Source organism: Rhinoraja longicauda, chromosome 2, assembly GCF_053455715.1.
Source record: "Rhinoraja longicauda isolate Sanriku21f chromosome 2, sRhiLon1.1, whole genome shotgun sequence".
In the NCBI taxonomy this organism is placed as follows: Eukaryota; Metazoa; Chordata; class Chondrichthyes; order Rajiformes; family Arhynchobatidae; genus Rhinoraja; species Rhinoraja longicauda.
The window spans coordinates 5,873,565-5,894,108 of NC_135954.1; the positions used below are offsets into that span (position 1 = coordinate 5,873,565).

Here is a 20,544-nt window from a genome sequence, read left to right on the forward strand (position 1 = left end):
TACATAACAGTGATGCACGAACAGAAAAGCAACTTTCACAGAGGGAAATCCCTTGGGTGGCTTCACAGGAAAATTACCAAGAGTAAAATTGCAGAACCAAAAACTGAGAAAAATATCAGGCAGCAAATATGGAATGAGAAATGGAGTTAATGTTTCAGGCTAATATTTCATCAGAACCTGGCTAAAGTTTTCCGAACTTTGGTTGTACATAGAAGAGTACAGCACAGGAACAGGCCCTTCGGCCCATAACGTTTGTGCTGAACACGATGCTAAGTTAAACTGATCTCGTCTTGCCTGTATGTGATCCATATCCCTCCATTTCCAGCATATCCATTTGCCTATCTAAAAGCCTCTTAAATGCCAATATCGTATCTGCCTCCACCACCACCCCTGTCAATGCATTCCAGGCAAGAATTCCAGAAACTCTCACGAGTTTGTACGTCTCTATAAGATCACCCCTCACCCTCCAACACTACACGAATAGAGTCCTGGCCTGCTCAACCGTTTCCTAGAGCACAAGACCTCGAGTCCTGGCAACATCTTCGTAAATCTTCTCTGCATCCTTTCCAGCTTGACAACATCTTTCCTCTAACATGGTGCCCGGAACTGAACACAATACTCTAAATGTCTTATACAACTGCAAAGTGACCTCCCAACTTCTATACTCAAAACTCGTGACAGATGAAGGCCAAAGTGCTAAAAGCCTTTTTGACCACCCTATCCATTTTTCAGGCAGAGATGGACAGATTTTTGATTAGTACAGGTGTCAGGGGTTACGGGGAGAAGGCAGGAGAATGGGATTGGTAGGGAGAGATAGATCAGCCATGATTGAATGGCGGAGTAAACTTGATGGGCCAAATGGACCAATTCTGCTCCTATCACTTATGACCTATAACGCTCCATCAATAATCATCTTGCTTGCTTAGCCTTCCAAATTTATACAGTTCACGCTGTGTACATCATGGATTAAGATAGTATATTAATTTTATCATTTTTTGATCAACTATTTAATTAAGTCTTGAAATGTATATGTAGATGATGGAATCCCGAACACAACACAGAGTGCTGGAGTAACTCAGTGGGTCAGGTAGCATTGAGCCATCCTCTTCATAGACGATTTAGACTTTTTTAGACTTTAGAGATTCAGCGCGGAAACAGATCCTTCGGCCCACCAAGTCCGCGCCGACCAGCGATCACCCCGTACATTAACACTATCCTACACACTAGAGACAATTTACAATTTTTACCGAAGCCAATTAACCTACAAACCTGTACGTCTTTGGAGTGTGGGCGGAAACCGAAGATCTCGGAGAAAACCCACGCAGGTCATGGGGAGAGCGTACAAACTCCGTACGGACAGCGTCCGTAGTCGGGATGGAACCCGGGTCTCTGGCGCTGTGAGGCAGCAGCTCCGCCGAGCCGCTCTAAGATGCTGCCTGACCCGCCGGGTTACTCCAGTACTTTGAGTTTTGCTCAGGACACGGTCTTGCAATGGGTTGCAGAAATATATGTTGGGAAACATCTCCAGAAAGGCAAAACAATTCAAATGTGTCGCAATTTCTCGTTTCTTTTCAGGCAAACTCTCTCGGGCTCTTCCCACTTGCCGATTCTGATCTGGCCGAAAATATCGTTTCTCCAAAATCGACAGGAAAGATGAAATAAATCTTTAAACTTACCCATAAAATTAATCACTTGACGTCAAAGATTGCTGCAAGAATTTCATATCCCCCTTTCTGCGTAGCGCGGGTTAATACGTTGCGTATCAGTTCCGGGGTTGTCAATAGTAGTTTAATCTTGGGAGTAGGGCGTTTCCAGCACTGGTAGATAACCTCTGTGATTGAATGAGAGAGAGAGTGGACACGTTATGGGACTTCTCATTCCCGGCTCACAAGAGAGGAACTACAATGAACGTAACTGCACCAGTCTTACAACCACACCACGTGACGCCCAACTAGGAAATGGAATTGATCTGCGTCAGTGTCTGTGGACAGTCTCCGTACATATTGAGGCAGCGTAGGTTCACGAGGTTAATCCCTGGGATGGAGGGACTGTCATATGAGGAAAGATTGGAAGGACTGGGCTTGTATTCACTGGTGTTTAGAAGGATGAGAGGGGATCTTATAGAGACGTATAAAATCATAAAAGGACTAGACAAGCTAGATGCAAGAAAAATGTTCCCAATGTTGGGGGAGTCCAGAACCAGGGGCCACAGTCTAAGAATAAAGGGGAGGCCATTTAAAACTGAGGTGAGCAGAAACTTTTTCATCCAGAGAGTTGTGAATTTGTGGAATTCTCTGCCACAGAAGGCAGTGAAAGCAAATTCACTGGATGGATTTAAGAGAGAGTTAAATAGAGCTCTAGGGGCTAATGGAATCAAGGGATATGGGAAGAAGGCAGGCACGGGTTATTGATTGGGGATGATCAGCCATGATCACAATGAATGGCGGTGCTGGCTCGAAGGGCCGAATGGCCTCCTCCTGCATCTAGTTTCTATGTTTCAGTCGAAGATAGACACAAAAAGCTGGAGTAACTCAGCGGGACAGGCAGCATCTCTGGAGAGAAGGAACGGGTGATTTTTCGGGTCAAGACCCTTCGCCAGACTTAGTCAGGGAAACGGGAAAGCGAGAGATATAGACGATGATGTGGAGAGATAAAGCACAAAGAATGAAAGATATGCAAAAAAAGTCATGGTGATAAAAGAAACAGGCCGTTGTTAGCTGATTGTTGGGTGAAAATGAGAAGCTGGTGCGACTTGTGTGGGGGAGGGAAAGAGAGACAGAGGGAGTGCTAGGGTTTCTTGAAGTTCCGTGCCCAGACAGAAGTTGGGAGGTCACATCGCAGTTGTATAAGACGTTGATGAGGCCACAATTAGAGTATTGTGTTCCGTTTTGGGCACCATGTTATAGGAAAGATGTCGTCAAGCTGGAAAGGGTAGAGAAGATTCACAAGGATGTCGTCGGGAGTAGAGGGTGTGCGCTGTGGGGAGAGGTTGAGTAGGCTGGGACTCTGTTCCTTGGAGCGCTGGAGGCTGAGGAGTGATCTTATAGAGGTGTATAAAATCATGAGAGGAATAGATTGTGTGGATGGACAGTCCCTTGCCCAGAGTAAGGGAATTGAGGACCAGGGGACATAGGTTTAAGGTGAAGGGAAAAAGATTTAATAGGAATCTGAGGGGTGATTTTTTCACTCAAAGGGTGGTGGGTGTATGGAACGAGCTGCCAGAGGAGATAGTTGAAGCAGAGACTATCGCAACGTTTTAAGAAACAGTTAGTCAGGTACATGAATAGGACAGGTTGGAGGGCTATCGATCAAACAAAGGCAGGTGGGACTAATGTAGCTGGGACATGTTGGCCGGTGTGGGCAAGTTCAGCCAAAGGGCCTGTTTCCACTATGATTCTAACTCTGTGTATCACTCGATGATTCTAACAGCGAGATATTCTGGATGCAGCCCAGACCATCACACAAACCAACCTCCCTTCAGGGTCTTGACCCGAAATGTCACCCATTCCTTCTCTCCAGAGATGCTGCCTGTGTCGCAGAGTTACTCCAGCATTTTGTGTCTACCTCCGTTCCGTTGACTCAATTTATACCTCACGCTGCCTCGACAAAGCCAGCAACATAATCAAGGACGAGTCGCACCCTGGCCACTCCCTCTTCTCCCCTCTCCCATCGGGCAAAAGGTACAGAAGTGTGAAAACGCACACCTCCGGATTCAGGGACAGTTTCTTCCTGGCTGTTATCAGTCAACTGAACCATCCTACCACCAACTAGAGAGCCATCCTGAACTACTATCTACCTCATTGGAGACTAACATTAATCAGACTTTACAGGACTTTATCTTGCACTAAATGTTATTCCCTTTATCGTGTATCTGTACACTGGGGATGGTTCGATTGTAATCATGTATTGTCTTTCCGCTGAATATAGTCACAAAATGCTGGAGTAACTGAGTGGGTTAGGCAGCATCTCTGGATAGAAGGAATGGGTGGCGTTTCGGGTTGAAACCATTCTTCAGACAGTCAGGGGAGAGGGAGACATAGAGATATTGACAGACAAGGCGTGAAAACAAGGGATCAAAGGGGGACGAAGTTCAAAGAAAATGTAGAATGGATCATTGTAGGCTGAGGGGAAGGTAACGTGGCACACAATCAGTAAAATGTAATCAGGATGACAGTGAAACTAGTCAGAGAACTAGGGTGGGGGAGGGATGGAGAGAGAGGGAAAGCAAGGGTTACTTGGAGTTAGAGAAGTCAAGTTAGATACTGCTGGTTTGTAAGCTGCCCAAGTGAAATACTGGTTAGCACGTAACAAAAGCTTTTCACTGTACCTCAGTACACGTGACAATAAACTAAACTCAAACATCAAGAGAAGGTTACAGGGCTGTGCCTTTGCATTCTCCATCTTATTCACTTTCTGTTTCAATATCTGTATGACTCCTTGCCACTGTCAATTGTGGTTGGACCAAGACGTCAGAAGCAGATGACGGGAAATTCCTAGCGTGCATAGATACAGAGTCATAGAGTCATGGAGCACGGAAAGGCCCTTTGGCCCAACTCATCCATGCCGAACAATATATCCCGTCTAAGCCAGTCCCATTTACCTGGGTTGGTTTAGTTTATTGTCATTGTGTACCGAGGTACAGTGAAAGGGCGGCACGGTGGCACGGCGGTTGAGTTGCAGCCTTACAGCGCCAGAGACTCGGGTTCCATCCTGACTGCGGGTGCTGTCTGTACGGAGTTTGTACGTTCTCCCCGTGACTGCATCGATTTTCCCCAGGTGCTCCGGATTCCTCTGACATTTTAGTTTAGAGATACAGCACGGAAACAGGCCCTTTCGGCCCACCGGGTCCGCGCCGACCAGCGACCCCCGCACATTAACACTACCCTATACCCACGAGGGACAATTCACATTTACCCAGTCAATTTACCTACATACCTGCACGTCTTTGGAGTGTGGGAGGCAACCGAAGATCTCGGAGAAAACCCACGCAGGTCACGGGGAGAACGTACAAACTCCGCACAGACAGCACCTGTGGTCGGGATCGAACCCGGGACTCCGGCGCTGCATTCGCCGTAAGGCAGCAACGCTACCGCTTCACCACCGTGACCGCCCATTTGAAAGATGTACAGGTTTTGTAGGTTAATTGACTTCGGCAAAGATTGTAAATTGTCCCTGGTGTGTCGGACGGTTCTTGTGTAGGGGGATCGCCGGTCGGTGCGGACTCGGTGGGCCAAAGGGCCGGTTTCTGCGCTGTATCTCGAAACTAAACTAAATTATGTCCTCTAGTCTTTGATATTTCCACTCTGTAAAAAACATTCTACCCAATCTATGCCTCTCATGTTTATATATTTCTATCATGTCTTGAAGACTGAGCTCTTGTTCATAAGTTCATAAATGATAGGAGAGGAATTAGGCCAGTTGGCCCATCAAGTCTACTCTGCCATTCAATCATGGCTGATATATCTCTTCCTCCTAAGCCCATTCTCCTGCCTTCTCCCCATACCCCTGACACCTGTACTAATCAAGAATGTATCAACAAAATGCTGGAGTAACTCAGCAGGTCAGGCAGCATCTCAGGAGAGAAGGAATGGGCAACGTTTCGGGTCGAGCCCTCTCTTCAGAAGAAGGGTCTCGACCCAAAACGTCGCCCATTCCTTCTCTCCTGAGATGCTGCCTGACCTGCTGAGTTACTCCAGCATTTTGTGAATAAATACCTTCGATTTGTACCAGCATCTGCAGTTATTTTCTTACAAGAATCTATCAATCTCTGCCTTAAAAATATCCGTTGCCGGCCTCGACAGCCGTCTGTGGCAAAGAATTCCACAGATTCACCACCCTCTGACTAAAGAAATTCCTCCTCATCTCCTTCTTAAAGGAACATCCTTGTATTCTGAGGCTATGACCTCTAGTCCTAGACTCTCCCACTAGTGGAAACATCCTCTCCACATCCACTCTATCCAGGCCTTTCACTATTCAGTAAATTTCAATGAGGTCCCCCCTCATCCTTCTAAACTCCAGCAAGTACAGGCCCAGTGCCGACAAATGCTCATCATATGTTACCCACTCATTCCTGGGATCATTCATGTAAACCTCCTCTGGACCCTCTCCAGAGTCAGCACATCATTCCTCAGATATGTGGTCCAAAACTGCTCATACTACTCCAAGTGCGGCCTGACCAGCGCCTTATGGAGCCTCAGCATTACATCCCTGTTTTTGTATTCTAGTCCTCTGGTAATAAATGCTAGCATTACTTCTTGTCTGGTTCCAGTCTGATGGAAACTCTATTGAGGAAAAGCAGAGGAGTTCGACCCAGTTCCTAGGTCAGTATTAGCTCCCAATCAACCAGTGTGAAGGTAGACTCCAGGGGGAGGTGAGTAGGATAAAGTGGGATAGGATTGGGTGTAAATGGGTGGATGATGGTTGGTGAGGGCTTGCTGAACCAGAGGAACGAGCTGCCAAGAGGAGGTAGTTGCGGCAGGGACTATCGCAAAGTTTAAGAAAGTTAGACAGGTACATGGATAGAACAGGTTTGGAGGGATGTGGACCAAACGCAGGCAGGTGGGACGAGTGTAGCAGGGGCATGTCGGCCGGCGTGGGCAAGTTGGGCCGAAGGGCCTGTTTCCACGCTGTGTGACTCTATGACAGAGGGCCTGTTTCCGTGCTCTATGACTCAATGACCCACTAATGCAAATGTTTGCTCTTTAACACTCAGCTGTTTGTGGGGACTTGGTGAGTGAAATTTGGCCGCATTTCAAAATATTTCTGCGGCTGAGAAACAGCCTTCAGAGACCTTAGAGCAGGAAGGACACTGCATCAACACTTTACTTCTCCCTTACAATTTTTCTCCCTTTCATAAGGTCATAAGGAATAGGAGTAGAATTAGGCCATTCGGCCCATCAAGTCTACTCCGCCATTCAATCATGGCTGATCTATCTCTCCCTCCTAACCCCATTCTCCTGCCTTCTCCCCAAAACCTCTGACACCCGTATGAATCAAGAATCTATCCCTCTCTGCCTTAAAAAATATCCACTGACTTGGCCTTCACAGCCTACTGTGGAGGCCAAGAATTCCGCAGATTCACCACCCTCTGACTAAAGCCACGTTCAAATGCCAGAGGTTGTTTCTCTCGCTTATCGTGCAGCACAGCAACTGATCTCATCTGTTAGCATATGATCCATATCTCAAGTGCCTATTCATAAGTTATCGGAGCAGAATTAGGACATTCGGCCCATCAAGTCTACTCCGTTGTTCAATTGAAAAGCCTCTTAAATACCGTACCTGTCCTATCTGCCTCTACCACCACCCCTGGTTGTGTGTTCCAGGCCTCCACCACTCTCTGTGCACATTAATCTATATACTAAAACTCTCGTTTGTTATCTTGTTTGTGACTGAACTTCAGCCAAAACGGTACACGATAGCGCGACAATTTTAGGCCCACCTTACTCACCATTGTCACTTTAGTGATAATGCAAGTAGTTTTATTGAAATCGGTGCTATATTTATTGTTATTCACATTTTTAAGTTTAAAAGGAGGGGAGGAGGGAGGGATGTGGTGGAGGGAGGGAGGGGGGGAGTGGGGGAGAAGGGAGAGGGGAGGGGGGATTGAGGAGAGAGGGGAGGGAGGGTTGTGGAGAGAGGGAAGGGGGGGAGGGGAGGGTGCTGCACCAATGCAGGAGAGGTTTGGGCCCAACGGGTCCACTTGGTCTATATACTAAAACTCTCGTTATTCACATTTTAAAGTTTAAATCTATCTCCTAGGGAGGGAGCGGGGAGGGAGGGAGGGAGGGGCAGGGAGGTGGGGGGGGAGGGAGGGAGGGGGGTAGATAATGTGGGTTGAGGGGTAAGGGGAAGTGGGGAGGGGGAGGGGGAGGGGGTTAGGAGAGGGTGCTGCACTAATGGAGGTGAGGTTTGGGCCCAACAGGCCACTTGGTCTAGTCTCCATTAAACTTTTCCCCTCTCACCTTGTAGCTATGCCCTCTAGTGTTGGACATCTCCACCCTGGGTAAATGGTTCAGACTGTCCACCCTATCTGAGGAAAGATTGAAAAGACTAGGCTTGTATTCACTGGAGTTTAGAAGGGCAAGAGGGGATCTTATAGAGACATATAAAATTATAAAAGGACTGGACAAGCTAGATGCAGGAAAAATGTTCCCAATGTTGGGGGAGTCCAGAACCAGGGACCACACAGTCTAAGAATAAAGGGGAGGCCATTTAAAACTGAGGTGAGAAGGAACTTATTCACCCAGAGAGTTGCAAATTTGTGGAATTCTCTGCCAAGTAGGGCAGTGGAGGCCAATTCACTGGATGAATTTAAAAGAGAGTTAGATAGAGCTCTGTGGGCTAGCGGAATCAAGGGATATGGGGAGAAGGCAGGCACGGGTTACTGATTGTGAATGATCAGCCATGATCACAGTGAATGGTGGTGCTGGCACAAAGGGCCGAGTGGCCTCCTCCTGCACCTATTTTCTACCTTTCTATGTTTTAGACTTTACGCTTTAGAGAGGCAGTGTGGAAACTGGCCCTTCGGCCCACCGTGTCTGCGCTGACCAGTGAGCGCACCCCGTTACTATCCCACGCACTAGGGACAATTTATGATTTACAGAAGCCAATGAACCTACAAACCTCCCTCTTTGGAGTGTGGGAGAAAACCGGAGCATTCGGAGAAAACCCACGCGGTCACGGGGAAGAACGTGCAAACTCCGTATAGACATGATTGAACCCGGGTCTTTGGCAATGGAAGGCAGCCAATCTACCGTACTTTCTGTTAAGTTGTAGTGTGCAGATTTCTTAAGTTCCAGATCGGTGTAGAAAAGGAAGTAATTGTATCTGCCCTTGAGCTTTTGAACATTTCAATGAGTTAGCTCAACATTAATAAATACATCAGCATAATAGCAACTAGCTGGAACATTTCAATTACATTTCAAATAAATCCAATTGATTTTGAAGTAATGGAGGTGAAAGTCTTTCAAACAATAGACAACACACAATAGGTGCAGGAGGAGGCCATTCGGCCCTTCGAGCCAGCTCCACCATTCAATGTGATCATGGCTGATCATTCACAATCAGTACCCCGTTCCTGCCTTCTCCCCATGCCCCCTGACTCCGCTATCCTTAAGAGCTCTATCAAGTTTCTGGGCACTCACATTTCGGAGGACCTAACATGGTCCAATAACACTGCTGCGCTGGTCAAGAAGGCACAACAAAGACTGTTCTACTTAAGAACACTGAAAAAGTCTGGTCTACCCCAACAGCTGCTGACGACCTTCTACCGCTGCACCATAGAGAGCATCCTAACGCATGGAATCCCTGTGTGGTACCTCAGCTGCACGGAGGCAGAAAGGAAAGCTCTACAGCGGGTAGTCCATAGAGCTCAGAGGGCCATCGGAACACAGCTACCAGACTTGGAGGGCATCTACAACACACGATGCCTCAGAAAAGCCACCAGCATCCACAAAGACTCTTCACACCCCTGCAACAGTCTGTTCGAACTCCTTCCATCGGGCAGACGATACAAGGCCTTCTATGCCCGCACCTCCAGACTCAGGAACAGCTTCATCCCCAGGGCCATAGCTGCTATGAACCGGTCCTGCTGAGCCGGATGGCCACAACGCATAGATCAACTTGCACTTTACCCTGTCCAAAACTGTTACAACTGTTCGTTTCGTTGGGTTGCTGCTGTCTAAATTACCTAAATTAGTGCATCGTATGGGAGGCGCATTCCCAATCTCGTTGTACCCCTGGGTACAATGACAATAAAGATATATTGTATTGTATTGTATTGTAGCTCTCTCTTGAATGCATTCAGAGACTTGGCCTCCACTGCCTTCTGAGGCAGTGAATTCCACAGATTTACAACTCTCTGACTGAAAAGGTTTTTCCTCATCTCCGTTCAAAATGGCCTACCCCTTATTCTTAAACTGTGGCCCCTGGTTCTGGACTCCCCCAACATTGGGAACATGTTTCCTGCCTCTAACGTGTCCAACCCCTTAATAATCTTATATGTTTCGAAACATTTCTTTTGCAGCCAGCGAACAGGCCCTTCGGCCCACCGAGTCCGCGCCGACCATCCATTCACACCAGTTCTATGTTAGTCCACTTTCTCATCCACTCCCTGTACAATTTGACAGAGGCCAATTAACCTACAATACTTGAATTCACTTTTAAGTCAATAAATATAGTTTATTTATAAAGTCATCAAGGTAAAAATTGATTTTTTTTTAATAGCATGGAAACAGGCTCTTTGGCCCACCAAGACCCCACCAACCATCGCTCTCCCCCCCCCCCCCCCCCTTTTCCGGGGTTACGTCCACGCCCGGGTGGCGTTAGAGAGGGACCAAACTCTGTCCACGGGTACCCTGGGGGATTTCCGGGACCTTTGGGTACCCTGGGGGTTGAATGCATCCTGGACAAGGATCGTAACATGATTGTATCGTAGTTCATTTAGATTTTAGATTTAGAGATACAGTGCGGAAACAGGCCCTTCGGCACACTAACACTATCACACACACACTAGGGACAATTTTTTTAAAACATTTGCCCAGCCAATTAACCTACATACCTGTACGTCTTTGGAGTGTGGGAGGAAACCGAAGATCTCGGAGAAAACCCACGCAGGTCACGGGGAGAACGTACAAACTCCGTACAGACGGCGCCCGTAGTCAGGATCGAACCTGAGTCTCCGGCGCTGCATTCGCTGTAAGGTAGCAACTCTCCCGCTGCGCCACCGTGCCGCCCTTAGTATATTTGTTTGTCATGATTGTATCGTAGTTCATACAGTATATTTGTTTGTCTTGTACTATGGGTGGTGGGTTCTGTGGTGTTTTATTGTATTGTAAATATTATTTTTAATGACTGAATAATTTTTTTGATTAAAACCCCCCCCCCCATCGTTCTCCCATTCATAGCAGTTCGATGTTATCCAACTTTTGCATCCACTCCCTACAAGCAATGTGCAGAGGCCAATTTACCTGTAATACTTCAATTATTTTTTGTGAATAAGTACCGTTTAATTTAAAGCCTGAAGATGAAATCTTCTATTCTTTATTTTTCCCCGCTTTGTACATTTGCAATTTAACAAGGAGCTAACAGCATACAATAGAAAATAGACAATAGACAATAGGTGCAGGAGGAGGCCATTCGGCCCTTCGAGCCTGCACCGCCATTCAATGTGATCATGGCTGATCATTCTCAATCAGTACCCCGTTCCTGCCTTCTCCCCATACCCCCTGACTCCGCTATCCTTAAGAGCTCTATCTAGCTCTCTCTTGAATGCATTCAGAGAATTGGCCTCCACTGCCTTCTGAGGCAGAGAATTCCACAGACGGTACAGAGGCAAGGTTTCCTCCATCCATTGAACATAACCAATGGAACATGGAATATAGAATATTGAACAGTACAGAATAGGAACAGGCTCTTCGGCCCACAATGTGTGTGTTGAACATGATGCCAAGGCCCACTCTTATCTGCCTGCCTATAATCAATATCTCTCCATTCCTCACATTGATTATAAGATCTCCACCGGGTGGCGCCAGCAATGGCTGCCTCGCCAACAGTCTGTCTGTCCCTTCCTTTGTTGTTTTTTTGTGTTAAACGTATGTTTTAGTGTTCTTTAGCTTGTTTTATATGGGGGGGCTTTTTAAAATGTCTTACCTCGACGGAGATGCGATTTGTTTTCGTATCGTATCTCCATTCGCACTGCGGCCTAACATTGAGGAGTTGGCGGCCTCTGTTGGAGATCGACTTTGGGAGCTCCAACCGCGGGAGCCTGCGGGACTTGACATCGTGGAGCTCGCGGTCCCTGGTTAGAGACCGACTTCGGGAGCTCCAAGCCGCAGGAGCTTCGACCGCCCCAATCGCGGGAGCTTCGAACGCCCCGACGAGGGAGCTTCGATTGCCCCAGATCGAATGTGTCATGCAGCACGTCACAGCTCAGGAGATGTTCCATAGTCTGGGGGACTTTGGTCCTCATGTTGATAAACAGCAATAAAAGTTTCCAAAGGTGATGGAAAGACTAGGTGCTGAGAGCTCTCTTATACCTGCATTAAGGAGGCAATTAAACACACCTGAGCAATTACAAACACCTGTGAAGCCATGTGTCCCAAACATTATGGTGCCCTGAAATGGGGGGACTAGGTAGAAACACAGCAGTAACGGGATCATTCCGAGTCAGCATGGATTTACGAAGGGGAAATCATGCTTGACAAATCTACTGGAATTTTTTGAGGATGTAACTAGGAAAATTGACAAGGGAGAGTCAGTGGATGTGGTGTACCTCGACTTTCAGAAAGCCTTCGACAAGGTCCCACATAGGAGATTAGTGGGCAAAATTAGGGCACATGGTATTGGGGGTAGGGTACTGACATGGATAGAAAATTGGTTGACAGACAGAAAGCAAAGAGTGGGGATAAATGGGTCCCTTTCGGAATGGCAGGCAGTGACCAGTGGGGTACCGCAAGGTTCGGTGCTGGGACCCCAGCTATTTACGATATACATTAATGACTTAGACGAAGGGATTAAAAGTACCATTAGCAAATTTGCAGATGATACTAAGTTGGGGGGTAGTGTGAATTGTGAGGAAGATGCAATAAGGCTGCAGGGTGACTTGGACAGGTTGTGTGAGTGGGCGGATACATGGCAGATGCAGTTTAATGTAGATAAGTGTGAGGTTATTCACTTTGGAAGTAAGAATAGAAAGGCAGATTATTATCTGAATGGTGTCAAGTTAGGAGGAGGGGGAGTTCAACGAGATCTGGGTGTCCTAGTGCATCAGTCAATGAAAGGAAGCATGCAGGTACAGCAGGCAGTGAAGAAAGCCAATGGAATGTTGGCCTTCGTAACAAGAGGAGTTGAGTATAGGAGTAAAGAGGTCCTTCTACAGTTGTACCGGGCCCTGGTGAGACCGCACCTGGAGTACTGTGTGCAGTTTTGGTCTCCAAATTTGAGGAAGGATATTCTTGCTATGGAGGGCGTGCAGCGTAGGTTCACTAGGTTAATTCCCGGAATGGCGGGACTGTCGTATGTTGAAAGGCTGGAGCGATTGGGCTTGTATACACTGGAATTTAGAAGGATGAGGGGGGATCTTATTGAAACATATAAGATAATTAGGGGATTGGACTCATTAGAGGCAGATAACATGTTCCCAATGTTGGGGAATCCAGAACAAGGGGCCACAGTTTAAGAATAAGGGGTAGGCCATTTAGAACCGAGATGAGGAAGAACTTTTTCAGTCAGAGGGTGGTGAAGGTGTGGAATTCTCTGCCTCAGAAGGCAGTGGAGGCCAGTTCGTTGGATGCTTTCAAGAGAGAGCTGGATAGAGCTCTTAAGGATAGCGGAGTGAGGGGGTATGGGGAGAAGGCAGGAACGGGGTACTGATTGAGAGTGATCAGCCATGATCGCATTGAATGGCGGTGCTGGCTCGAAGGGCTGAATGGCCTACTCCTGCACCTATTGTCTATTGTGAAACCAAAATGTATAAAAATGGCCTTTATAAAAATCCAATAAAGTGCACTTTAACCACATGTGATTTTTTTTCTATTACAAATCTCAAATTGTGGAGTACAGAGGCAAATAAATAACATGATGGGTCTTTGTTCCAAACATTATGGAGGGCACTGTATGTAGTTCAGAGCATATTTGGAGGTTGTAGTGTTTAACAGCCTGATGGCTGTAGGGAAGAAGCTGTTCCTGAACCTGGACGTTACAGTTTTCAGGCTCCTGTACCTTCTTCCCGAAGGCAGGGGTGAGATGAGAGCGTGGCCAGGGTGGTGTGGGTCTCTGATGATGCTGGCTGCCTTTGTAAGGCAGCGACTCCTGTAGATCGCTTCGATGGTGGGGAGGTCAGTACCCGTGATGGACCGGGCAGAGTGCAGATACGCCCGTGTGAGTGAATCGTGTATTACTCGGACAGACTTATCCGTCTGCATTCTTAATAGATATAAATGTGGATTTAAATGTATCTCTAAAGTCTAAAGTTGCTTCCTAAATAAAGGATTGCACGAAAGTTGTGGCTCATTTTACCTCCCATCCATTTATAGAACATGTAGTCGCAGTTTTCTGACTATTTTAAGTCTGCAGTTTAATTATCTATTTCGATGTTTAAGGGAAGGGGTTTAGTTTATTTTTGCTGATTGGTTTAAAGGATGCCAGTGCATGTGTTTGGAATGTTTCTGGAATTCAATGTCAGCATTAAACACTTCCCCGTCTAATTTTGCACATCCAGATGCATGCAGTAAACATAGAAACATAGATACATAGAAAATAGGCGCAGGAGGAGGCCATTATGCCTTTCGAGCCAGCACCACCATTCATTGTGATCATGGCTGATCATCCACAATCAGTAACCCGTGCCTGCCTTCTCCCCATATCCCTTGATTCCGCTAGCCCCAAGAGCTCTATCTAACTCTCTTTTAACTTCATCCAGTGAATTGGCCTCCACTGCCCTCTGTGGCAGAGAATTCCACAAATTCACAACCGTCTGGGTGAAAAAGTTTCTTCTCACCTAAGTTTTAAATGGCCTCCCCTTTATTCCTAGAGTGTGTGGCCCCTGGTCCTTGACTCACCCAACATTGGGAACATTTTTCCTGCTCTTTAGACTGCATGGATTTGGGGATAGTTCTGGATATTATTTACTGATATTCTGCATTAGTTATTTATTCACAAAATGCTGGAGTAACTCAGCAGGTCAGGCAGCATCTCGGGAGAGAAGGAATGGGTAACGTTTCGGGTCGAGACCCTTCTTCAGACTGATGTCAGGGGGGCGGGACAAAGGAAGGATATAGGTGGAGACAGGAAGATAGAGGGAGATCTGGGAAGGAGGTGGGGAAGAGAGGGACAGAGGAACTATCTAAAGTTGGAGAAGTCGATGTTCATACCACTGGGCTGCAAGCTGCCCAGGTGAAATATGAGGTGCTGTTCCTCCAATTTCCAGTGGGCCTCGCTATGGCATTAGTTAGGCCACTACCTTTATCCAAAACTAGAGGTGAATTGTCATTGGCTTTAGACTTTAGAGATACAGCGTGGAAACAGTCCCTTAGGACCACTGATTCCGCGCTGACCAACGATCACCCCGAACACTAGCAGTATCCTACACACCAGGGACAATTTATAATTAAAATAAGCCAATTTTTGTGAGCATTTGTGGGCCCCGTGTCTGAGGAAGGGTGTGCTGGCCCTGGAGTGGGCCCAGAGGAGGTTTACAAGAATGATCCCAGGAATGATTGAATTAACATCTGATGAGTGTTTGATGGCACTGGGCCTGTACTCGCTGGAGTTCAGAAGGATGAGGGGGGACCTCATTAAAACTTACAGAATAATGAAAGGCCTGGATAGAGTGGATGTGGAAAGGATGTTTCCACTGGTGGGAGAGTCTAGGACCAGAGGTCACAGCCTCAGAATTAAAGGACGAACCTCTGGAAAGATGAGGAGGAATCTCGATAGTTAGAGGGTGTGGAATTCTTTGCCACAGATGGCTGTGGAGGCCAAGTCAATGGATATTTTTTTAAGGCGGAGATTGACAGATTATTGATTAGTACGGGGGTCAGGGGTTGTGGGGAAAAGGCAGGAGAATGGGGTTGAGAGCGAAAGATAGATCAGCCATGATTGAATGGCAGAGTAGACTTGATGGGCCGAATGGCCTAGTTCTGCTCCTCAAACTTATGAATTATTCTACTAAACCTGTGGGAGGAAACCGGAGCACCCGGAAAAAACCCCACTCGGTCACAGGGAGAACGTACAAACTCCGTACAGACAGCACCCGTCGACAGGATCAAACCCTGGTCTCTGGTGCTGTAAGGCAACAACTCTACCACGCTGCACCACTGTGCCGCACCTCACGGCTCTGCCCCAGTTTGGCTCAACTCCATCGTTAGGAGAGCACCACCTTGTAGCCACTCTGAGTGGGTGCTTAGAGTCACAGAGTCATACAACTACAGTTGCCAACTGTCCCGTATTAGCCCGGACATCCCGTATATTGGGCTAAATTGGTTTGTCCCATACGGGATCGCCCTTGTCCCGTATTAGGCCCGGGGGGCTGCTGTAGGCCCGGACAGTGTAGGCTCGGGGACCGCTGTAGGCCCGGACAGTGTAGGCCCGGGGGCCGCTGTAGGCTCGGACAGTGTAGGCTCGGAGGCCTGGAGCACCGGAGCCCCAGGCGCCACCAAACTGAGGTTGCATAATAACCCGCCTCCTGGCCTAGGCGGCCGCCATTGGTGGAGTGGAAGCACATGGCCACTGCCTAGGTGAGGTCACGTGGGGCACGGGGCGGTGATGTCACCTTTTGTCCCTTATTTCGGAGTGAGAAAGTTGGCAACCCTACATACAACATTGAAACAGGCCCTTCAGCCCAACTTGGCCACACCGACCAGCATGCCCCATCTACACTAGTCCCACCTGCCTGCGTTTGGCTCACCATCCCTGAACGCCTCCTACTTCCTTAGAAGACTGAGGAAACTTGGCATGTCGATGATGCTTCTCTGGAACCTCTACAGCAGAGCGCACATTGACTGGTTGCATCACGGCCTCGTTCGGCAACTCAAATGTCCAGGAGCGACAAAGACTGCAAAAAGTGGAACACTGCCCAGTGCATCACAGGTACTGACCTCCCCACCATCAAACATGTACAGTATAAGACTCGCTGCCTACCATTCTCACAATCGTTGCACTATGAGTGTGCTCATCTATTGTGTGATTTTATCGGGTTGTATGCAAAACAAAGAATTTAACTGTGTCTAGGTACATGTGACAATAAAGTATCATGGTATTATAGACATAAACATAGAAAATAGGTGCAGGAGGAGGCCATTCGGCCCTTCGAGCCAGCACCGCCATTCATTGTGATCATGGATGATCATACACAATCAGTAACCTGTGCCTGCCTTCTCCCCATATCCCTTGAATTCACTAGCCCCCAGACCTCTATCTAACTCTCTTTTAAATTCCAGAACGAGGGGCCACAGTTTAAGAATAAGGGGTAGGTCATTTAGAATGGAGATGAGGCAAAACTTTCTCAGTCAGAGAGTTGTAAATCTGTGGAATTCTCTGCCTCAGAAGGCAGTGGAGGCCAATTCTCTGAATGCATTCAAGAGAGAGATAGATAGAGCTCTTGAGGATAGCAGAGTCAGAGGGTATGGGGAGAAGGCAGGAACGGGGTACTGATTGAGAATGATCAGCCATGATCACATTGAATGGTGGTGCTGGTTCGAAGGGCCGAATGGCCTACTCCTGCACCTATTGTCTATTGTCTATAAATTCATCCAGTGAATTGGCCTCCACTGCCTTCTGTGGCAGAGAATTCCACAATTTCACAACTCTCTGGGTGAAAAAGTTTCTTCTCACCTCAGTTTTAAATGCCCCCCCCCCCTTTATTCTTAGACTGTGGCCCCTGGTTCTGGACTCCCCCAACATTGGGAACATTTTTCCTGCATCAAGCTTGTTCAGTCCTTTTATAATTTTATACGTCTCTATATGATCCCCTCTCATCCTTCTAAACTCCAGTGAATACAAGCCCAGACTTTCCAATCTTTCCCCATATGACAGTACCGCCATCCCGGGGATTAACCTGGTGAATCTACGCTGCACTGCCTCAATAGCAAGGATGTCCTTCCTCAAATTAGGAGACCAAAACTGGACACAATACTCCAGATACAGTTTCAGCAGGGCCCTGTACAACTGCAGAAGGACCTCTTTACACCAATACTCAAATCCTCTCGTTATGAAGGCCAACATGCCATTAGCATCATTGCAGCGTTTAAGAAACATATAGGCAGGTGGGAGAGGACAGCTGTAGAGGGATAGCCAAACACAGGCAGGTGGGATGGGTCATGTTGGTCGATGTGGGTAAGTTGGGCCAAAGGGCCTGTTTCTACACCGTATCACACAGGTTTGGTAAATTGGTAAACAGGACTAATTGACTTGGTAAAAATTGTAAATTGTCCCCAGTGTGTGTAAGATAGTGTACGGGAAATTGATGGTCAGTGCGGACTCGATGGGTCGAAGGGCCTGTTTCCGCCCTGTATCTCTAAACTAAACTAAGCTTCTTTTTGTGTTTATTATGGCGTTTACAGAGTACTATGTTCCCATATCTGCTGTGCTGCGGCACTTAAGAATGTCATTGTTCCATTTCGGGAGATATGACAATAAAACACTCTTGACTTCACTCTTTACAGTGTGTGTCGCCATTGGCAGAGCCAACATTTATGGCCCTTTCCGAATTGCCCTTGAGAAGGTTGTGGAATATTGGTTTTACTGGCAAAATGTGGAAAGAAAGAACTGCAGATGCTGGTTTACACCAAAGACAGACACAAAGCGCTGGAGTAACTCAGCGGGTCAGGCAGCATCTCTGCAGAAAAAGGATGGGCGACGTTTCGAGTCAGCACCCTTCTTCAGACTGAAAGGAGAGGAGAGGGAACTGGAGGTGGGAAAAGGCCAGAACAAAACAGGGCTGGCAACAGATGAACAAGGACGGGTGGAGCCCACAATGGCCCGTTGTTGGCTGGGGAAGAGGTGATAACCACAGATGCCAACAGTGGAACCGCTTTCAGTCTGAAGAAGAGTCCTGACCCAAAACATTATCCAATCCCTTTTCTCCAGAGATGCTGCCTGACCCGCTGCGTTACTCCAGCACTCTGTGAAACGTGACCTATCCATGTTCTCCAGGGATGCTGCCTGACCCGCTGAGTTACTCCAGCACTCTGTGAAACGTCACCTATCCATGTTCTCCAGAGATGCTGCCTGACCCGCTGAGTTATTCCAGCACTCTGTGAAACGTCACCTGTCCATGTTCTCCAGAGATGCTGCCTGACCCGCTGAGTTACTCCAGCACTTTGTGTCCATCATCGGCTGGATGGCGTTGATCACAGCAACTATATTCCAGATATGAGTCATAACAAGAGTACTAATTTCTGAACTTACGCAAATGAGAAAAAAAACAAAGCGCAAGAATGTCAACACAAAGTATGTGGTTAAGGACTGGCTTTGGGGAAATCCCTGATGTTGCTGAAATGCCTGCTTTTAAACCAAAAATGTTTTTAGCGGGACGAGATACGACACAGAGGTGCAACATGATGCACAGAGCTGTATTGAATTATTTTGCTCTTATTTTGCATTATATTTGTTTGTTTCTTTTCACACGTTTAAGAAGAGTAATGTTTTCAGCTGACAACGGAGGCAGGTCCAGGAGCTGCCTGAAGGCTTGAACAACAGCTGAACATTAAAACATCACGGTGGCGCAGCGGTAGAGTTGCTGCCTCACAGCGCCAGAGACCCGGGTTCCATCCTTTACCACAGGTGCTTGTCTGTACGGTTTCTAGGTTCTCCCCGTGAGCATTTGATGTTTCCACTAGTGGAAGAGAGTCTAGGACTAGAGGTCACAGCCTCAGAATTAAAAGGACGTTGTTTTAGGAAGGAGACGAGGAGAAATTTATTTGGTCAGAGGGCGGTGAATCTGTGGAATTCTTTGCCGCAGAAGGCTGTGGAGGCCAAGTCAGTGGATATTTTTGTAAGGCAGAGATAGATAGATTCTTGGTTAGTACAAGTGTCAGAGGTTATGGGGAGAAGGCAGGAGAATGGGGGATAGAAGATCAGCCATGATTGAATGGCGGAGTAGACTTGATGGGCCAAATGGCCTAATTCTACTCCTATCACTCATGACCTTATGACCACGTGGGTTTCTTCCAGGATCTCCGGTTTCCTCCCACACTCCAAAGATGTGCAGGTTTGTTCATTCAAGAGAGAGTCAGATTTAGCTCTGAGGGCTAACAGAATCAAGGTATATGGGGAGAAAGCAGGATCGGGGTTCTGATTGTGGACGATCAGCCATGATCACAATGAATGGCGGTGCTGGCTCGAAGGGCCAAATGGCCTCCTCCTGCACCTATTTTCTATGTTTCTATGTAGGTTAATTTGCCTGGTATAATTGTAAATTGTCCCTAGCGTGTGTAGGATAGTGTTGACGTGTGGGCTTCGCTGGTCGACGCGGACAATAGACAATAGGTGCAGGAGGAGGCCATTCGGCCCTTCGAGCCAGCACCGCCATTCAATGTGATCATGGCTGATCATTCTCAATCAGTACCCCATTCCTGCCTTCTCCCCATACCCCCTGACTCCGCTATCCTTAAGAGCTCTATCTAGTTCTCTCTTGAAAGCATTCAGAGAATCGGCCTCCACTGCCTTCCGAGGCAGTGAATTCCACAGATTCACAACTCTCTGACTGGAAAAGTTTTTCCTCATCTCCGTTCCAAATGGCCTACCCCTTATTCTTAAACTGTGGCCACTGGTTCTGGACTCCCCCAACATTGGGAACATGTTTCCTGCCTCTAACGTGTCCAACCCCTTAATAATCTTATATATTTCGATAAGATCCCCTCTCATCCTTCTAAATTCCAGTGTATACAAGCATAGTGGACCTAGTGGACCGAAGGGCGCGCTCCACGCTGTATCTCAAAACTAAACTAAACTAAACTACTTTGTTTTAGAGTTGCCTTTGGACTTAGAAAGTCAAAGAGTCGTGCAGAGCAGTCCTGACCTCCCATCCACCTCACTGGAGACCTT

At 47.3% G+C, this 20,544-nt stretch overlaps 1 protein-coding gene across 5 annotated transcripts in view; it reads right to left on the reverse strand.

Moving 5' to 3' along the window:
* Positions 1 to 20,544, reverse strand: part of atxn1a (ataxin 1a) — a 229,654-nt gene that overhangs the window by 168,956 nt on the left and 40,154 nt on the right. For 4 of the 5 annotated variants that reach the window (XM_078414512.1, XM_078414450.1, XM_078414502.1 and 1 more), the window contains exon 2: positions 1,677 to 1,831. The exons of the other annotated variant lie outside the window; for it this stretch is intronic. The gene's annotated coding sequence lies outside the window, so the exon portion shown is untranslated. The remainder of the gene's footprint in view (positions 1 to 1,676; positions 1,832 to 20,544) is intronic. 5 annotated transcript variants of the gene reach the window in all.